Source organism: Nyctereutes procyonoides, unplaced genomic scaffold, assembly GCF_905146905.1.
Source record: "Nyctereutes procyonoides isolate TBG_1078 unplaced genomic scaffold, NYPRO_anot_genome, whole genome shotgun sequence".
In the NCBI taxonomy this organism is placed as follows: domain Eukaryota; kingdom Metazoa; phylum Chordata; class Mammalia; order Carnivora; family Canidae; genus Nyctereutes; species Nyctereutes procyonoides.
In genome coordinates this window covers 8,139,045-8,160,179 of record NW_026575139.1, presented here as the reverse complement: position 1 = coordinate 8,160,179, position 21,135 = coordinate 8,139,045, and the positions used below count along the sequence as shown (strand labels likewise).

Sequence of the window (21,135 nt, the reverse complement as noted above, 5' to 3'; positions counted from 1 at the left end):
TCCAAGATCATGTGACTTTAGCATCCAGATGTCAGCAGAGGGAGCCTGGTGCGGCCTGCAGGTTACAAGGCTCATGGTCTGCGTGACCACGAACTCTCAATGAAGGTGTTCCAGGTGCCCAAGTGGAGAAGCACACCAGAAGTCATGAGGCTGACCAGGAGACCCAGGGAGGGGTCTGCAGAGAAAGGGACACCCTGGCTGAGACGTGGAGGATAAGCAGGATCTGGATAAGATGCAAAGCGGCCAAGAGCATGACAAGTGGATGGACCAGTGTGAGCAAAAGCCGGGAGGTGAAAAAATGCAAGGCCAAGTTCTGGCTGCAGAGTGGGCTTGGGTCACTGGAAGGGTGACAGAAGGAAGTGGGGTCTGAATGGCAGGGGATTCAAAGGGGTGCACGGACTTCCGTCTGCAGGCAAAAGGGAGCCAGTGAGGGTCCGTGAGCAAGGGAGTAGCATCGTCTGATCAGTGAGAGACCTACAAGCGGCCAGACAGCATCCGCCCAGTCATCTGAAAACAACGTGGGAGCGAACGGGCTCCTTGCAACCTGGCACCTCGGGCCACATGCTGGGAAATGCCTCGTAAAGTGTCATTTCCCTAAGGCAGCCTTCTCATCACAAACCTGCTCTTCCAACACAAGGGCAAGGGTTCAAGTCTACAGATCTCTTCTGGACAACTGGCTGAAGGTGTGAACATCTGACGAGCTGTGGAGAGCAGCCTCCAGCCCCCCACCAGTGTCTGTGCCTGAAGCCTGTCCTCATAGCTGGGCCCTCAGCCAGCGACGCACCCGGCAACGCACTGTGGCCAAGGCTGTTTGGTGGGTAACAGGTGTCCCGCCTCCTCTACTGTCCCCACCCCGGGCTCATCTGTCACCTACAAATGCCCTGGGTGGTTGTCAAGTTCACCATGGATCTTGACCTTTGGATGCCAGAGGGGGCTCATGTGGGTTGGGGAGAATGTGAGCAAAAGTTCCTACATGGGAGGCCACCTGCTGTGTGCCAGGCGCCGGACAGACGCCGTGCATCCGTGACCCACAGACATCAAGGCAGGAATGACTACGCCACTTTACAGATGGGGAAACTGAGGCTCAGTAGGGCCAACCATCCTGCTCGGATCAGAGAGCCGCTGAGGCACACGCCTGTCTGGCTCCAGCCCCCATGCCAGGCTGCAAAAATGGTCAGCAAACTGAGGAAGTGAGTCAGAAAGGCAAAAAAAGGGGAGTTCCTTTTTTTGAGTCAGAACAGGATTTCCCATCACACACCAGGCTGCCTGCAGAGGCAGACGAGCTGGGGGGCGAACCCCGGCGGCTGAGACCGACTAGGCGCCCAGCACAGCGAGCGTGGCTGAGATGGGGACAAGCCCGAGACAGGCTTGAGGTCACCACTGATGAGGCCTGGTGACGCCTTGCCAGGGGGCCTCCTGGGTGTGTGGCTCAAAACGAACCAGGCCGGAGGGGGACACCAATCCCAGCTGCAGGGGCCTCGGGCCTAGGGTTGGTTCCAGAAGCTGGAGGCTGAGAAAAACCCAGCTCTTCCTTCTCGCTCTTTGCAACTTCTCATTCCACCCAGACAGGCCAGGGAAAGATGAAGGGGATGCTCTCAAAGGACCCCGAGCAAGAAGGCAGAGGCTTGGGTGGGGCTCACCTCATCCTCTAAGCGAGAACCACATGGGGCCTGGTTTCCCTCGTTCCAAAGGTGGGGAGAGGCCTGGTGCCTTTAATGGCAAATCTTGTTTCAACTCCTACTCTGCGTGGTGGTCGGTGGGTGTGAAGATCACAGAGGGGAAGAGAACTGACCGTGTCCTGCACCTCGGGGTGGCCTGACAGCCCAGTCTCCCTTTTCTGGAAGATGGGCACGGCGATCAGCGTTCCCACGGCCTCCCTCCCAGCCCGATCTCCAAAGCACGGCCCTTCTCAACCGGAGACCTTCTATAATCCACCAGTTCACGTGTCCTGTGGGAAGCACTCACTGAATCCACCTTTCAGAACATCTCTATGGACCAGGGATTTTCATCTGTCCCCCGTGGCCCTGTGGGAGGGCCCCTGGATGGGCCACAAGGGCTCCTTGAGCCTGGAATCTTCTGCTGCATTTTGGGTCGCCTGGTCCTCCTGGTGAGGTCTGCAGGTGTCACGAGGCCCCCTGACTCGGGAAAGACTAACACTGAGCCTGTCACATGCCACCCATGGTATTAACCATCAACAGTTATAAGTGACCCAGAATAAGTGACCCACGGGTGGAACCATCCTCGACCATTTCTGTGTTGCTGGACATTTCACATGGCGTTTTTGTCGTCGTTGTTCTCGGTGTGACTAGAGAATTTGCAAATTTATCGCTTAATTGAACAAGTGAGCAAGCCCAGACCCCTCTGGCCACAAAGCCCAGACCCCTCTGGCCACAAAGCAAGCCCAGACCCCCGATCAACTCTTGCTGGTTCCACCCACATGGTATTTTTCTGACCAGGACACATCATTTTCTTGGCCCTTCACATTCTTTCTCTTCAGCATCGGCGGCCAACCCTCTTTTCTACAAAGAAACAAAGTTTGTGGTCACAGGGCCCTAGCTGCCTGGCTGGGGACAAGGAAGACCATAGAATAGCCAAATCTGGGTGATGTGTGGAGGCAGGGCAGGGGAGTACAGGGCAGGGTTCATCCTGGTGAGTCAGTGCCCTGGAGCCCCTCACAGCCGGTCACAAAGGCCCGCCTCTTCTGGAAACTTCCTAAAAGCTGCTAAGCCTCCAGAGCTAGCCTGCTTAGCAGATTGAGACCTAAATCAAGTTAACTCCTCTGACTTTACTTTCTCGTCTGTAAAATGGGAGTAATAGGGGCAACCTGGGTGGCTCAGTCGGTTAAGCCCCTGACTCTTGATTTCATCTCAGGTCATGGTCTCAGGGTCATGAGATCGAGCCTGGCGATGCGCTCTGCACTCAGCACAGACTCTGCTAACCCTGTACCCCTCTCCTCCTCCCCCTGCTTGTCTCTCTCTCTCAAATAAATCAATAACATTTTTTAAAAATTTTTATTTATTTATTCATGAGAGACAGAGAGAGAGAGAGAGAGAGAGAGAGAGAGAGGCAGACACAGGCAGAGGGAGAAGCAGGCTCCATGCAGGGAGCCCGACGTGGGACTCGATCCTGAGTCTCCAGGATCATACCCTGGGCTGAAGATGGCACTAAACCGCTGAGCCCCCCGGACTTCCCCCAATAAAAGCTTTAAAATGGGGATCATAATAATACGATCTTCCTATCACTGACCTGAGAAGAAAGGCAGTTCTATTGGCAAAGTGCTTAGAACAGCGCAGGGAAGCAGCAGGTGTTACGTAAGTGCCCTAAATAAATAATAAGTTTACAAAGAGGGAAAAACACAAAACAAAAGCAAAGATGTGAAATAACCGTCCAGGAAAAAGGCAATGATCAGGAAAAGTTTGTGAGATCATTTCATGGAATATTCTGGGCCATTTACGATGAAAAAAATGTGACGGCTAACACGTTGGCATGAGGTTGCAGCTAACAAAAAAAAAAAAAAGACTCCATGCATTCTAGACCAGGGGTCGGCAAACTTTTTTCTGGAAAGGATCGGGAGTATCCCAGGTTTTGCAGGCCAGATGGTGCCTGTCACAACTACTCAGATCTGTTGTGGTGTGAAAAACAGTCAGGGGCAATATGCAAACCACGAGCATGGCTCAGTTCCAGCAGCTTTGTTTATAAAAACAAGTGGCATCTGGCCAGTGGGCTGTGTCGCTTGCCAACTCCTGCTGGTAAATTTTGCAAAAGCTGTGTCAAAAAAAAAGAGAAAGATAAAAAGGGATACGGAAAAAGACAAGAGGTTCTCTTAGAGCAGTGGAATCATGGGTACGTTGTTGAAATTCCAATTTCTTTACTGCTTAAAAATATATATATATTAAAGGGCTTTATTTAAAGTAACATATTGTAACAACATAATAAGAAATTTTGCTGTTCTGTTAGATTTTCCAAATAAGTTCAGATAAATATTAAGCCCAGCAGTCACGTTAGGCTGCACAGAAAAGATAGAGACTTTGAAGTAAAGCCAGTATCGGACTGAATCAGGCTGTTTCCAGCTGTTATCGTGTGACCTTGGGCAAGTTTATTGACCTCTCTGTTCCTCAGTTTCCTTGTTTGAAAAGCGAGGATGGCAAGGGTACCAACAAGCACACAACAGCCTGAAACTGAGCGTGGGGCACAGCAGGGCTTGCCTCTCAGACCCACAGGGACCCACATGGGCCAGATCCTGCTGCCCGGGCCTGTGGCATCACCAAGAACAAGGCAGATGAGAAAGCCCAGCATTCTTTCAAGGTAAGAAAAGATGCTCTCCCATGGTCTTCAGGTTTCATTTAGGAAACAGAATAATGGGGATCCCTAATAATGGGGATCCCTGGGTGGCTCAGCGGTTTAGCGCCTGCCTTCAGTCCAGGGTGTGATCCTGGAGTCCCAGGATCCAGTCCCACATCAGGCTCCCTGCAGGGAGCCTGCTTTTCCCTCTGCCTGTGTCTCTGCCTCTCTCTCTCTCTCATTAACAAATAAAATCTTAAAAAACAAGAAAAAAAAAAAAGAAAGAAAAAGAAAACAGGATAACTTGAATTGTTCATTCCAGATGGGAGTTCTCGGAGGGAGGGAGCCCTGGAGGCTGTGCTCAGTGAACCCTGGGGAGACCCACAGCCCTGCAGAGCCAAAGCCATGCCCGGTCCCTGAGCGTTAGGCATCAGGGTGCTTCCACTCCTGCACCAGAAGCCTGCCAGGCTTGCAGGAGGCAGAGGGACCAGACTCCTCTCTCCTTGGCAAAAAGGGGCATTTAAGGGCTCACGGTCAAGGCCTTTTTGACTAAAACCTCCAGAGCTCCATAGCCCCCAGCTGAGAAAATCCTCAAGGCTTAACAGCACAGCTGAGGTCCTTCTCCACGTACCTCTGCAGCCTTACCTCCCACTACTTCCCACTTCCTCTCCCTGCAGCAGGAGCTCCCTGGGGCTTCTCCCCTCGATGCTCTTCTTTCCCTGGCTACCCTACCATACCCATTGCTGCCTCCAGGAAGCCCTCCAGGAGTTTTCAGGGGCAGAGGGCTGGGAACTACCATTGGTAAACACCTACCCGTGCCAGGCACTGTATTTGGTGTTTATGCACACCAGCTCGGTGGGGTCTCCCCGCCACCGTTGAATAGGAATGACTGCTTTTTTATAAAGAAATCAAGATTCAGAGGGGTTACATAACCTGCCCAAGGTCACAGAGCAAGCAATCCCGCTGTCTTCCTCTCTCCTCTTGGCAGAGCCCAAGAGGTTTTACGTTCTGCTGAGGCTGCAAGGTGAAACCCACTGGGCTATCCAGAAGAGCCCACCCTTGTTTCCCTAACCCCGGCCTGATATCTGCAAGCCTCACAGCACCCTGGAGACATTCCCCCGGGGGAACCTTCACCTCCCTGGAGTCCAAGGTCAACTGTTAACAGGCTGTGCAGATTATAATTAGCACATGCCTGTTCCTGCCAGGACTTCAAGACGCCAGGTTGAAGATGTGTCTTTGGGAGGCCAAGGGCCCCTGCTTGTGGACTGGCTTCTGTTCCTCTCTTACCTCTCAGCATGAGGGTGCCACCCACAGAGGTGAGTGACATCCTCGTGGACTCTGAGGTGCCACCCGAATTACCCGGACCTCAGCACCAGGGGCTTCCCACACCAGGCAGCAGGTGGAAGCCATCCCCTGGGAAGCCATCGCAGGCGAGCGGTATGTTTCCCAATCTCAGGGTGCTGTGGCCCTGCGCCCCTCCTGGAGGGGGACCTGTGTCTGGGCTTGAGCTCCCCATCAGTCCCAGGGGACATACTCCACTGTCACATGCAACCCACGGAAGGTGATGAAGCTGTCAGCCACCCTCGTGATCCCCCTTGGCCCTCTCCCCGGCAGCGCCCTGCCTGGGGCTGGAGCGAGTCCAACCCCTTTCCTAGTGGACAAGCCTGGGCTCCCGGGCTCTTGCCCCCAGAGCCTTCACAAGCCCGGGTCCCTTCTCGCCGTTGCCCTGGCAAGGCCACCACCCAGCGCGGGCGGAGAAGGGCGGCCAGCACGTGACCTGGTACTTTGTTCTCTCTCGGGAGGGACAGACACACCCTCAGCTCCCACGCGAGGCACAGGACACCATCTGACTTTCCAAACTGTGTTTCCCGCCACCCCCCTCACACAATGGTGGCTTTCACAGATTCCCTTGAAGGGGCCAATGGCCTGCATGCCACCAACCCCGAGCTGACCACACTGAACAGCAGGGCTGCCTCCACCCCCAGGGGAAGGTGCCTTCTTGCTGCCTCCGTGGGAAGGCGCCGCGTGGGCCAGGCCTGAGCCAACACCCACCTCCCACCTCCCCACACTGAGCAGTGGCCTCTGTCCCCAGCCTGTTGGCAATCGACAGGGGCTCCGTGACCTCCCTCCTCCTTTGCATTTTCTTCTGAACCTACGTGACCTTCTAATATGGTCTGTGCAGTTACTACCTGCTTGTTGAAACTAGAGGATCCTAGAGCCTTCTAGAAAGGAAGTTCCATCAGAGCAGAGGACCTGCCACTGCTCCCATCCCACTCCCTGGCACAGTGCCTGGCACACAGTAGGTCCTCAGCAAGGAGTGAATGACTCTCTGCTCTGCGTGTTCAGTGCCATTCATTCCTTCAAGAAACCTTTACAGGACTTACAGGTGCCAAGTGCAGCAGAGGACACACTACGGTGGGGGGGACCTCCCCTTGAGGGACTCACAGTGTATGGGGAGAAAGATGCAGAAATACAGGAGCCCAGGTAGGGAGCTGGGTAGGGTTTAGCTCAGAGGGACATGGTGTGGGTGGCAGACAGGGCTTGTGGTGAGAAGGCAAGGGATGTGTCACAGAGGAGGTGGCCAAGGGACGGGGAACAGCACACGCAGGGTGGCAAAGCATGAATGAGCACTGAGTCCCGTGTCGCAGTGTGGTGGAGACCCTCAGCCCTCCGCCATTCACCCTCCAGCATTTACAAAATGCTGTGTGCCCGGGACCCACAGAGGACCCACAGGGCTGGTTTCTCCCATCCTGCACCCACAGCCCAGGGCACAGCAGAGCCAGGGATTCCCCGCATGCATGGGCTCTGAGCAGACATGGGGCTCAGGGGAGGGTAGACGCCTCTTTCACTGCCCCACCGAGACGCAGACTGCCCCAGGCCACAGTCAGGGCTGCGTGACTGGCTGATCCAGGGAGACCAAGCATCCTGGTTTGCCCAGGACTTTCCCTGCCTTTGCCCTGAAAGTCGTGTATCCCAGAAAATCCTTCAATCCAGGGCAAAGTGCATCCACCTTTTTTTCTCTCCCAAGGCCACCCCCTCCAACTCCTGACACCGCTGTCCCCACCCCAACCTCTCAGCCATTCACAGGTGGGGGGCTGAGTTCCCAGCAGCCCGCGTCCAGGTCCAGGCCCCTCGTCTTCAGGTAACCACAAGGGAGAGGGAGATGCTCCAGGTTACAGACAGGCCAGCTGATTGGCGAGTCTAACGTCAGTGCGTCCTCACTTCTCTGATGAAACCTTCAGACAAGTGCAAGGGGTGCAGGAGACCCTGGCTCGGCCCTCCTTCGCCATCTCGGAGCCTGATGGCAGCTGGCCCACTGCACCCATCTCTTCTCTGCTTCCCTTGTCTGGGCTTTATCTCCAGAGGCCTCCACAGTCCAAGGCCAGGCTTCCTCCCCAGCCCTCCTCTGTGCATTCAGAGCAAGGCCCACTGCGGGTGCCTGACAAACACGTGCTCAGGCTACAGGCCACTAATTATGACATTTCCATCCCCACTTTACAGAAGGGAAAGCCAAGGCCTAACACCAATTAGGAACTCACTGCCGGTATTTGTTTCCTAAGACCCTGATGATTCCATTCTTCACATGCAGCTACCCTGAATCTAGTCTTCTAGAATCTTCTAGAGCCTTCCCCACAAACCCCGCAGAGACTCAGACACCACAGATGTTCTCACTCATGGGGAGCCAGGTAAACTTAAAAGACTTCCCCAGATGCCTGCTTCCAGGCTGGGGCTTCTATACCAGGGCTCCCTGTAGAGTGACAAAGTTCTCCTTAAGATATTTACAAAAACCCTCAGCCTGGAGCCCCCTATAACTGCTGGAAGTCTGTGAGGTCCCCCAAATGATGCTCCTCCCCCAAAGAATTTAAGGCAGACTATAGAGGAGTTACAAGAGCCTGGCTGTAAAGGGAAAGATGCTGACTACATTAACCCCTTAGCAAGTATATAGCTGAATCCTATTTTTTTTCTTAAAGATTTTATTTACTTATTTGAGAGAGAGAGAGAGAGAGAGAGAGAAGCAGGCTCTCTGCTGAGTGGGCAGCCCGATATAGGGCTGAATCCCAGAACCCTGGGATCATGACCTGAGCTGAAGGCAGATGCTTAACCGACAGAGCCACCCAGGCACCCCAGCTAAATTAGATTTAATCCCCACTCTGGTGCCCTGCAAGGGCATTGCATGGAAAGAGCTAGGTCCTTCAAGTTACACAGCCCTCTAGATCTACTATGTATTATCAGCTGTGACCTTGGACAAACTCTGTAACTTCTCTGGGCCTCCTTCTCTGTAAAGTGCTGCTGTGCCGAGCTGCTGGCTGCAGGGAAAAGGTACTCCCATCCACCTGCACTCCTGAAGGAGGAGAGAGGACATAGCTGGCCTTCCTGGAGAGGGTCCCTGGTACGTGATCAAATGCCTTGATCATTTCACTGATGTGGCAGGCCCCATTATTCTTGCCTCTCAAGATGGAAGAAGGGAGGCTCAGAGAGGCTGAGCCACCTGCCTAAGGTTGCACAGCCAGCAGAGGACAAATGTTCTCCCTCCAGTTGCCTCTCCTCCTCGCCACTAGGCTTAAGGTTTAGCTGAGTGCCGGACCTAAGTCATGGCTTAGTTCCTACTAACCAGTAGGCTTAAAAGATCGAGACCTGTTTCCGAACTAGTTTTCAGAACTGAAATGATTAGAACAGTGACTTAGCTCAAATCTGCAAGACCCGCTCAGCCTTGCAGAGGGGGCTTCTAGAACAGGTGCCTGCAAACCGTGACCTATTGCCGGTTTCAGTATACAGCTTTCCGGCTAAGAACGATGTTTCTGTTTTTAAATGGTTGGGGAAAAAAAGAAAATTGAAAGAGCAATACTTCATGATAGGTAAAAATGACCTGAAATTCTAATTCCAGTGTGCCTAAGCGAAGTTTTATAGGCACACAGCCACGGCAGCATTAGCTACAACAGAAGAACTGAATAATGACAAGAGTCGGTGTGGCCCACAAGGCAAAGAGAGTTCGGATCTGTGCCTTCACAGAAAAGGTTTGCCGATGCTACTTATCCGCTCAAGAGAAATACTTCACCCACCCCCACCTATCAGCAGAGCATTCCTGAGACGTCTGGAAATCTAGAAGACTCCATACCATTCCTTTCAGCAACAAGTATGCAATCCACGATATCCAGAATGGGCTGACCAGTTAAAAGACAACAAGAACTTCATGCAATCCTAAAAGAAAGGCACTCAGGCCAGTTTGCCAGTAGTAACAGGTGGCTGCCACCAGACACAAGCAGAAAACACGGGCTGGGGCCAGGCTAGGTTGGTTCACCTGAAGTTGGGTTGCTACGTCCCTCCTGGATAGTTTAAGCAGTGGGGGGCAGGAGTGAGAGCCCTTCTCCATCTGCAAAGTCAGGGCCTGGGGTCAGCATTGCTGGGGCAGTGGATTGCTCACTTTGCTCCATGACCTGGTTCACCCGTGTGCCAATGGGGGTGCCAGGGCCCTGTGCAGTCACATCTTGGTGACTCTGCCTTCACCAGGTTTATGCAGCAATGTCTCCGGAGGGGTTGGGGGAAGCCCCAAGTGCTGCACAAGAGGATTCCCGAGATGCCACTACGATGCAGGAGGGGTAGAGACCCACTGCAATGGAGAGAACCAGCTGGCCTGTTTGGTGGGGCGGTCACTGCGTAAAGCGAGATGGAGAGACCTTATACGCAATCAACCCTGAATCTGCTAACCAGGGCTCCCCTGGGTCCAGGCAGCTGGTGTGAACAGTCTGGGCTACCTGTCCATTTTATCAGGCCGTCCACAGTGAGCACCCCTCAGATCCATCAGGATGTGGGGTCCGGAGGGGCCCTTTGAGGTCACCCAGTTACAGCTTTTACATTCTTCGGCCACCTGTGCATCACACCTATGATTTTGGCCACAGCTAGGGATGCCCGCTCTCATTATTTTTTTTCTCATTAGTTTTTTTTTTTAATTCTACCCATTTAAAGTTAAATTTCTTTCAAAAGGAGAATTGTTTATCTTGACATCAAATAGAAAACCAGAATGAGGATCGGTCACCACGTACAGAACATCCTAAGGGATAAATACAGTGCACATCAACACCATTTCTTTAACTCCATCTGAAGCTGTTGCTGGCTTGTGCCTGAGGCCTGTTTGTAGTTAGGGATGGGCAAGCATTAGAGCCAGACTGGCACCACCCAAAATCCAGTGGTTCTCAACCAGCCCCTCGCAGCAAGATCACCCAGGGAGCCTTTAAAAAACAGAGATAAGTAGCCCTGGGTCCAGAGATTTGTACCTTGGCCTACTGTGAAGCCCAGGTGATTAGAAAAACATTGCATAATCAGAAGGATAAAAGGAAAAAATCAAAGAGTATTGAGAGAGGAAGATAAGAAGGGAATTATTGTCACTCTGCTCTGAGGACATGCCACCACATTCATCCTCTCTGTGACCCGTCCAAACTCAGTCCAAGCTCAGACCTGGTTTACACACCTGTACTGTACTGAGGACCTCGAGGCTCAGCGCTGGGATGAGACTAGAGGGCCTAGTGAGGTGACTTTTTTCCTATAGTCGGTTCTATAAAAGAAAGATGTCACACTGGCCATTAGGGATGGCGGGGACCCTGGGAGGGAAATGAGTGATCAAGGTACATATGTGGCCTGCACCTGGTATGCCCCAAGAAGAGTCTTCCAACGTGGGGCAGGCTCTGCCCAGCACACCCCTGGGACCAGCCAGAGCAAGGGCCTCCGCCAAGGACACCTGAGCCAAGGGCTGACTCACCAGCAGCTGTGCGGATCCAACCACCGTGAGTGCCGGGCCAGAGGCAGGCGGAAGTGGCCAGCTCCCTCGCACGTGATCCACACTGCCACCAAAGTCACTTCCCCAGCTAGTGAGCACCCCAGGAAACAGGGAGTGCACAGAGAAGCTGGAAATGGAAGAGCCAGAGCCGCTGGGACCAAGCACTCCCTGGGAGCTGGGAAGTAATTCCTCGTATACGAGGTCTAAGCAGGAGGTCTGTCTTTGGGCGCAGACGACAGTGACATTTTGATCTGTGGTCTAAACTGGCAATATTAATGACCCGTTACTCCAAGTGGGGGGTTTCAGTTTGCAACACATGCCCAGACATACTCAGCATGGCGAAGAGTATAGCGTGTGTCCCCAGACCTCACAAAGAAGGGAGCTGAGGTCTCAAATGACCTTGCCCTCCAACAAAATAAAAGGGTCCCTGCTGGTGCACCTGCAGCTCCAGGGCTTCCCTGTCTCTGAGCTGTGCCCACCCCCCCACTCCAGGATTGAACATTCTGTTTAAGGGCCCACCTTACCCACCACATTGCTTCCAACCACAGGGCACAGATGTGCCTCTGGAGCACTCCTTCCCCGTCCAGCTCAGTTGACATCAGCATGTTGAAGGAAGGCGGTTCCCAAGGCACATGGCTTCCAGAGCAAAGGGGCTACATCCCAGCCACAAACCTGTGCCTCTCTGGCTCCCAAACCAAAGTGGCTCCAGCGAGGAGCTGCATGACCAACCCCGCTGCTACCTATAGGGGACAGGATGTATGTGGGGATGTACGGGCCCACCCTCTCACCTCGCCAAAGGAGCACATCAATAAGCAAAGCCTGCTGGGAGCATCTGCTCCCCACCCCCCAACCCCATCAGGTGGTTTTACCCAGAAGGAAGTGGGGACAAGAGATGCCACCAATGGAACTTTTATAAATCTATTTTCTAAAATTATTTCTGAGCCAACTTTAATTTGAAATCAGCAGGCAAATTACATAAGCCAGACTCCACCGCCACCCAGTCCCTAATAAAGGAATTTAACCTGGCACCCCCACCTGGCTCATGTCCAACCTACAACCGCCGGCTTGTGGTCACCAAGTTCTCAACAGCGAGTGAGCAAGCCTCAGGCGGAGCTCCCTGGGACCAAGGGAGAAAGGGTGTGGTCGGGGTGGTCAGGGTGGGGTGCTCCAGGGTGGGCCCCCACTCTGGAAAACCTGTGGCATTCCTGAACCCACGTGATACTGGCCACACAGAAAGGATTTCCTCTGAGGAATGGCCAGTCAGCGTGCGAGCCACTGCGGGTTGCAGAGAAAGAACTAGATGCTCCGGGAGGAGGCCCCAAGTTCTAGATGTGACTCACCACGTCCTGCCCAGGGCACTCCCAGCAGGGAACATGGAAAGGCCAGTGAAGGCTGGGGGTTACCTGCATGAGCCGTGGGGTCTGATAATTGGACCTAAATTCTAACTCCGCTGCAAAGCAGCTGAGGGCAGGTCCTCTAACGTCTCTGTAAAATGGGACCCTCAGAGCCTGCCTCTTGGGCTGCTGGGAGGATAGAGAGGGGGAAAAGGCAGAGAGCACTCAGAGCTACGTGGCCACTCTGAAGTGTTGGGCAGATGCCAGCCATCAGGATCAAGAGTGCAAGGCCCCTCGGGTTGGCAGCCAGCGCCCCTTGTCAGTTTGTATTTCCATTCATTCCTTCTTCCATTTCATAAATAGGGATTGAGCAGCTACTCCTATGCCTAGGCCCTGGGGACAGAAAAAAAAAATCCTTGCCCTCATGCAGTTGATGTGCTAGCAGAGGAGATGGACGATAAGCCCAAGAGCAAATATGAAAGATGATTTCAGGTAGTGATAAGTGCAAGTGCAAGATACTCAGAGAAGGAATGGACGTCAGACGTGAGTTCCAGAGGGGCCAAGAGATGTCAGATCCCAGATAGGCTCCAGGTCCAGCGCCGGCCCCGGAGAGCCCAGGAAAATGGACAGCTCTCCAAGTGGCCAATCTCCAAACAGGGCCACAAAGGCAGGTGTGGACCCTGGAGCCCACCATTCTCTTAAGTGCTCTGGAAATCACTAGGATCTGCCCCGTCCACTTCATTTGGGGGTGCTCATTAGGGTGGCATCAGCCCGCCTACAGTTTGAAAGATCTGATTTAAAAAAAAAAAAGATCTGATTTTAAAGTGTAAAGTCTCTTAATTAAATCATAATAACGAGCCAAGGAAAAACCCCTATATCTCTGCCCTCAAGGAGGTCACAATCCTCAGGGAATGAACACGGGAGCTGAAATTTAAATACCAAATGGAAAGTGCACTGGGAACAGGTGAACAAAATCACCAACCCCACTGGGTGGCCTGAAGAAGGCTTCCAGGAGGAGGAGGAGGTATCTAGCAAGTGTTGATGGGGAGGACCCCGAGGGGGCAGGGTGGGGGCAGAGGTCACAGGGGGAGTGCAAGTCAGGAGGTGGGAAAGTCTAGGATGGGTTTTCAGCCTTGGGGGACTAGGAGGTAGCCCAGATGGTAGAAAGCCTGAAATGCCAGCCGGGCAGCCTGGAGGCCTGGGACTTAGTCCTCCGAGCAAGGGGTGCCACTGGCAGGGAATAGGTGGCAGATTGTGATATGACTTCGAGTCCCCCGACACCCAATGGGGGGGGGCGCGATCCTTGGATGAGAGGACAGCCAGACTTCAAGGCCCCTTCGAGCTCTCCTAACTTCAGCCTCCCATTCCGAAGGGCAGGAAGGGCCCTTCGAAGAACTGGCCCAAGTGAAGGTCAACGTGCCTGGGGTCCGGCCGGTGCCACCCATCATCAGAGTAGGGCCAGCGCTTTGAAACAAGGGAAAAGGTGACCCCAGTGAGTCAGCCTGCTGTATTATTTCAGCAAATGTCACTTGGGAGGGGCTCAGCCCTTTTCAGACCCTCAAATAAAACTCTTGGCTTAATTAGAGTCCAGCCAGTGAGCCCAGGAGCCCACCTATTCTGTGCAGGCCTCGGTGATGAGCCGGAGGGCCTAAGCCCAAAGACAAGCCTCCCTGTTTACATCGCACGACCAGCCCACGTTGGGTTACAGCAAGAATGCAGACAAAAAGATGTTCACGGGAGCTGGGAAGGGTGTCCAGGGGCCAGAAGACACCATCTCAGATCCTGGATCGGCCCCAAGGCACCAGAGGGACTTGGCCAGTCACTTCCACTCGCAGAGACTGTTTCCCCATGGGTAATGTTAGAGGCTCGGGGGAGATGAACCCAAGGCTCTGGCTGGCTGTGGCAGTCTCTCATTCTCCACTGCAGCTGTCACTTCTAAACACACACAATCTCCGCAGGCACATACAGGGAGGGCTTGTTCCCCAGCCTCTGAAAGCTGCCTGACTTGCGTAGTTCCGTCTCACATCAGCCCTGCCCTGTGGGCAGGCACCACCAGCCCTGCCAGGCCCATGATGAATGGGGTCACAGTGCTGCAACTGGCCCCAGGACACAGAGCAGGGGAGGGGGGTACGGCCCCAGGTCTCCACTGCGCAGGTGGGCACATGTGCTGACACAACAGCTGCCTCTACACCCGCTGCACATCAGGAGAACCACCACCTAACATGTCAGTCCTGGGGCCCCTGGCGTCCTGAGCCCCACTGGTCATGATAGATCGCTCTGCACCAGGAAGGCCCGAAGAAGACTTTAGATTTGTGCAGAAGGAAGGTGGCCCGGAACTGAAGTGAGCGTTCAAAGCACCAGGGCCAAAAGTGGGATGGATTCCCCAAATCCCAGCACACTGCTGCCCTGCTCGATCAGAAGGAGGAAGGCCTGGCAGTGAGAGCCATCAGCCTCCAGAGCCTTCTGTGATCTGACGGTTGGCGGACGCCACCCAACCAAGCTCGCAGAGGGCATGTCCCCACGACCTGCCAGCTGGGCTGGGCCACCGGGGATTGCAGCTTCTGGGGAGTGAAGGATGCGTTCGTGACACAGCACACGCGAAAGTGTCTCATCTTTTCAGTTCTTCCTCTGGTGGGACTCACGCTCCATCACTTACCTGCCCCAGGATTTGGGGCAAGGCTTTCAACCTCTCTGAACCTGTTTCCCCAACTGAAAAAAATGCAAGGAGCCATACCCACGGCAGTAGGTTGTTCTGATAACTGATGAATATATCAAGTGTGCCCCACAGAGAACAGGAAGGATGTGAGTGGCTGTCCTAAGAGAGTTTTCCAGCAAAAGGAAAGTGTGGGCACTGCTTACGGATGTCCTTTGATGATGCTTGTGTTGGTGTTAAGTTCTAGAAGTGTGGGGTCACGGCACATCGTAGCTTTCTTCTGACTCTTCAAAATTAAAATGATCACACGTGTATAATCTCAGATATGACACCTGTAAGAGGCCATGGCCCTTGTCACAGTGGTGGCCTGGGTGTGGCAGGTGGTGTCCGTGAGAGTCACACAGGTGTGGCAGCCCAGAGTGAGCTGTCCTTCCTGCCCATGTGCCTAATGTTGACCTTGGCCGGGGCACTTCCATTAGCTGTAAAACCAGCAGGTTGGTCCAGGTGACCCGAGGTTCCTCCCAGCTCAAACATTTCAGGATTTTCTGATTCATCAGCATAAATCATCACCCCAAGACTTTAGAAACTCCTGTTGATAATCTGAGATTGCCGTATTCACACCGTCTTCCAGCTGTGTGACTTCAGAAGAGGGAGTCATTTCTCCAGAATTAGAAGTCAGGTGTCTGTCACACAATAGGATTTGTGTTTTATTTTCTAAATCCAGGTGGATTCATATTTGAATCCATGGGAAGAGTGTGATTTCCTAAGAGGGCTTTGTGAAATGTTTCACGCTACGTCTAATTTTATTTGCGTGTAAGATTTGATATAGACAATGGAATATATGTATGTGTGTGTATGTGTATATAGAAACAAATATTTATTTGTAAATGATGAAGCATAAAAAATATTTTTAAATAGCACCCACGAGCGTGCCACTCGACAGAAGAAACAGCATAATGGATGCCACCAAGGGTGGAGCTGGCTCCTTCCTGACCCTGTGCCCTCTTCCCCATCAAAGATAACCACCCTGACTTGGGGTCACTATTCCCCTGCCTTTTATAAAAACTACTTAAATTGGGATCCCTGGGTGGCGCAGCGGTTTGGCGCCTGCCTTTGGCCCAGGGCGCGATCCTGGAGACCCGGGATCGAATCCCACGTCGGGCTCCCAGTGCATGGAGCCTGCTTCTCCCTCTGCCTGTGTCTCTGCCCCCCCCTCTCTCTCTCTCTCTCTCTCTCTCTGTGTGACTATCATAAATAAATAAAAATTAAAAAAAAAACTACTTAAATCTATGGAACAGGATCTACATAGAGAACTGTACATAAAACACACGTGTCCTGACAAATAGTTACAAGGAGAATCCTTTGTCACAGATCCATGCCCCCCCCCCCCCAGTCTCCTCTTACCACCCCGCTCAGTGGTCATCTTTGACTCATTAAAGGTGATCACTTCTCACATTTTGCCACTGCTTTACTTCTCGTGTACTCATCGCTAAACAACTCGCAGTTAGTGTTTGTGTTTTGAGCTTCGTAATTAGCACCTCTCTGCCCGGCCTTTCAAAGCCTTTCGGAGATGCTGGGATTCCCTGCCCAGCCAGAGGCTGCAGCCTAGAAATCCAGGCAAGAGGTGCAGGCGGCAGTACATTGTTAGAGTTACATTAGGAGGATTACTAATAATAAAACCAGGGTGACTCCTCCTATGATGTGTTCCCACCCTGTAGGGCATTCTGCTGAGCCTTGCCCCCAATTGTCTCATTTATCCCCACAGCAACCCCACACGGAGGCATTGGGGCCTCTTCTCTCTATTTTAGAGATGACAAAACTGAGGTTTTAGCTGCTGGGACTGTCATCCCCCACGCCCACCCCTTTTTACCTGCTCATTAGCTGCTCAGCCCCCAGAACGCCCTCCCCACATCCAGAGGCAATGATTCCCTGGGGGTGGAGAGGGTCAGCTGACAATTCCAAAACCTCCATCTCCTCTTCCCAGGGTCCTCTCTTGGTGACCCTGTTGAGCTACTTATTCAACATTACGGAGAGAAAAAGTTCAAAATCCACTCTTTCCCAGCAAATACCAATGTCTTATTGGTGACCAAAATCTTGCCTCGTCAATACTGTTCTCCTAATGATCATGATGCTGCTATTGTCTGAGACACGCTTGCGGGGTGTAAGCAAGAGCACCAAGTCAAGAGCCCAGAGTTCAACTCCTGGCCTCTGAATCTGTCTCATCTGTAAATGGGCCAGCAGTGGTGGCCTTGGCTGCTGTCAGGGCCATAGGAGAGACAGGAAATGCTTTCTAAGAGCCCACAGACACATGGGGTCCCATGGCAGGCCCCTCTCAAATCTCTCTGCCTGGGTCAAAGACCAGCTTTCAGGAGTGCACAGCCACGTGCCACTGGACAGACATGGGGATTCAAGGTGGAGAGGAAAGGGCAGAGCTGAGGTGGGCAGGGGGTACTCAGGTGTCCCTGCCAGGCCCCATCATCATAAACTGTGACAGCCGCTTGTATATGCTGTGTCTGGCTCCATACAAAACGCTGTTCATGGAGCACCTCATTGAATGCTCACAGCCCCCCAGATGGGGACACTACCCCTGTCTCCTGGAGAAGAAAATCCAAGCTCAGAAAGGTGCAGTGACTTTTTCATGGCCAAGGCTGGACTGGACCCAGGTGGTCTAACATGCTCACCCCCATTCTTAACAGCTGGGCAACACGGAAGGCCCCGCCGCCTTCTTGGCTCTCGGGGGCCCCCGGGAGTTTAGGGGGTTGTGTTGGACCTGTCCAGTCTTACCTCCCCAGAGCGGAAGTCACCCTGCAGCCAAGCCAGGATCCCCCAGCTGTCCAGGCCCCAGGTTTTGGCATTACAAGGCGCAGCGGCCACCCAGGCATGGACAGGTTCACGGCAGCTATAGAACATGCAAAGCAGCTGTCCTAGAGGGTTGTTCCCATGGAGACAGGAGCTCAGCCTCACCCTGAAGGGTGCCTGCAGGGGGCCAGCCTGCACCCTGAAGCAGAAACCAGAGCCTGGATTCTCTCCCCTCCCCTCAGTGCCGTCGGCAAATCCTCAGGCCTCCTCAGGACCCCCAGCAAGACAGGAGTTCCAGAAATAAGCCTTCCCAGCCCACTCCCCCTCCAGCTGCCCTCAGAGGGGCCTCTCTAGCTGAAAACAGCGCCCGGGGGCCAGCAGGCTTGGCACAGCTGTGGCTGTCGGGCAGCCCAGCCTGGTCCCTGCCTGAGGAATGTGCAGACCCACACGTGTCAGGGAGCCCCGCTGGGGCACGGTTACAGGAAACAGAGCAAAACAACCCATTGGCATCAACTCTGCCCTCCCGCCTCCCAGCTCCTGACCCCTGGGGGGGGGGGGCGGGCTGCTGGCTGTGCAGCAGGAGGCAGGGCCCGACCCTTTGAGAGAGCCAGCTTCTGTTCTCGTCCAGCTCCGGGCAAGTCCCTCCCCACCTCTGGGCCTGTTTTCTCTTTTTGTGGTGGATGAAGGAGGCTGTCCCGCCAAGCTCAGGAGGGCAGTGATTTTGTGACAGGCTCCCTTTCCCAGGAGGACAGCCCCTTTGCCCCACTGCCTCCTCCTGCCCTCACTCACCTGGGATGGGGCAGGCTTCCCCACTGGCATCCCTGAGCTGTAGCAGGTCCCTCATTGGTGCCAGGGGGAAGTTGACCCTTCAGAGGTGAAAGAGACCAGGAACCTAGGAGAGGGTCCCAGGGCAGCCTTGGGCCAGAGCTCGGGGGCCAAGGTGACCAAATAACAAGACTCATCATCACCGGGCAGCAGCAGCCCTATAGTTCTGAGGCAGAGGTCAGCGGCCCTGCGCCGGGCACACTCACTACTTCTGAGTTGACCATCGGGTTACACCCACCGGGTCTGCTGCCTGGAGTCAAGATCTGAAGGCCCTAAGGGGAGTGGGCAATCATTTGGGGCTCGCTGGTGGGCCCTGCAAGAGATCTTTGGCCCCCTACAGCCGCCTAGAGGGATGAGGCTCAGAGAGGCCGAGGGGTTTGCCCAAAGCTGCACAGCGGGAGGCTCCGGGCTGTCCCAGGCACCGCGGGGCCAGGGCGGGGGGGTGGGGGTGCCCCGGCCCGGGAGGACCGTCCTGGGCCCCGGCCCGCGGTGACAGGTCGCCGGCCCCCAGCGGAGGCTGCAGGCGGAGCCACGCCTGGAGGGGACACGCTGCCCGGGATTTAGGGGCTTTCTCTAGGGGGCCTCCAGGCTCGGGGACCCGAAAGGTTCGAGGACTTCGCGGGCTGCAGGGAACCGTTGGGTTTAAACTAAAAATACCCGCCCGCCCGCAGCTGTCAGCCAGGGCCCCCGCCCCGCGCCGGGCGCGCCTCCCCGGGGCCCCCCGACTCTCGGCGACCCCGAGCCTCCCGGCCCCGGCCCTGCCCCCGGCCCTGCCCCCGGCCCTGCCCCCGGCCCCGGCCCCGGCCCCGGCCCCGGCCCGGCCCCGCGCCACTCACCGGCCCGGAGCGTGCAGGAGCTCGGCGCCGCGGGCAGCTCGGCCCCGCTCCCTCCTCCCTGCGTCCCGGGCGGCTCCGGGGCGGGGCCGGACACTCGCCCCCAGCCCCGCCCAGTCCCCTCGGGGTCCCGCCCCGGAGCCCTGCCCCCGGGGCCGGAGGAGGACGCGCCCTGCTCCGCGCGCCCCCGAGGTTCCCGGCGCGCCCCTCCCGCCCCGCGGGGCGCCCATCGCAGACCCCTCCCGGGGAGGACGGGGTGCCCTGGGGCTGCCCCTCCTCCCCGCGGCCCCGCGCCCACCGCTGCCCTCTCCCCCCCGCCCCCCGGGAGCGCCCGGATCCCCGGACCCCTGCCCGCCTCCGCCTGGGTCTCATCCTTGGGGATGGCGCAGAGCTGCCTCCCCCCCTCCGCGGGGAAAGCTGGGTCTGGAGCGAGTTTCTCTGGCGTCCGGACTTGGGGAGAAGGCTAGGGGGGGCCCCAGGTCTTGCCCCCCCTGGAGAGCCAAGGTGGGGCCAAATGCAAGGGCGCTCCTCCCGGAGGCGCGAAATCCAAGAAGGAAGTGACACCTATCAGCTGGCCTGACAGTGGGGGCGCCCCATCCGGTCCCTCCCACCCCACAGTGCTGCAGCCGCCACGCCATCTCCGGGCCGGGCTCAGGTGGGAGCCCCCCACCCCCCACCTCCCAGGATGCCAGGGTACGTGAGCCACAAGCAACGTGAATTCTAAGCATCATCTGGACCTCCCACCAACGCAAGGCCCAGGAAAGTCTCCCAGCGCCACACTCCCACCCAAAAGACGCATCTTCTCACCCTTCTCCTTCTCACCCTGATCCGAGGCTCCACCAACTCTTAAACCTTGCAGCAGAATGTCTGAATCTTATCTGCGAACGTGCCTTTGGCTCCCAGCGGACTGGGGCCCTTTGAACTGTCCCTCCACCCCAGCCCTGATCTTTGTCAGAGTAATTACAGGTTTGCCTGATTGGTTGTCTCCTTTGAACGGCGATGAGAGCCGCTAAGGACACAGTTCGTGGAGCTGTGTACCTGCGGGGACTCCAGGCTTCGCAGTTCAGGCGTGGTTTCACCCATTTTGCAGATGAGACCATGGAGGCTGAGCTTGAGGAATTAGGGAGCTGGCCCAGATCTACTGCTTCCAAGGGGGAGTCTTCCGCTTTTGTTTCTTAGAGCTGTTGGCAGGTGCTCCACCCATATTTGTGGAATCAATCAGTGTCCTAAGACAAAGATTAAATTGTCAAACAGGGCCAGATAGTACTGGGGTGTGCATGGGGGGGGCGGTTGAGGTGTGGAGGTGTGTGTGTGTGTCTTTTCCCAGCTGAGAGCAAAGCAGAAGCAGCCACAGCCCAGAAGTCACACTGTAGACCTAGCTGGGGCTAGAATGCCAGTGTCAGCCACACCCCCTAACTCAGAACTCTCTGTTCATTAAGCTATAATTATTCACAGGGTCATAGGAGAGGCCCACAAAGGGCCTTTCCCATGCTTCCCCTTGACCTGTTCTATATGTCCTATTGTGTTTCTCATTATCACCCAGACTCCATCTGAGGGGCTGTCGCAGGGGTCACCTGTCGCAGGGGTCACATTAGCCAAGCTGAAGGTACAGACAGCAATGAACCATTATGATACTTG

General features: G+C 55.0%; 1 protein-coding gene across 3 annotated transcripts in view; it reads right to left on the bottom strand.

The window, feature by feature from the left end:
* Positions 1 to 20,450, bottom strand: part of SYNE3 (spectrin repeat containing nuclear envelope family member 3) — a 97,380-nt gene extending 76,930 nt beyond the window's left edge. The window contains exon 1 of one of the 3 annotated variants that reach the window (XM_055303636.1): positions 20,305 to 20,450. The gene's annotated coding sequence lies outside the window, so the exon portion shown is untranslated. Of the gene's footprint in view, positions 1 to 19,500; positions 19,572 to 20,304 lie in introns of those variants that run through there. The other 2 variants (XM_055303637.1, XM_055303635.1) reach the window with 2 other exon arrangements.
* Positions 20,451 to 21,135: the final 685 nt, after the last annotated feature.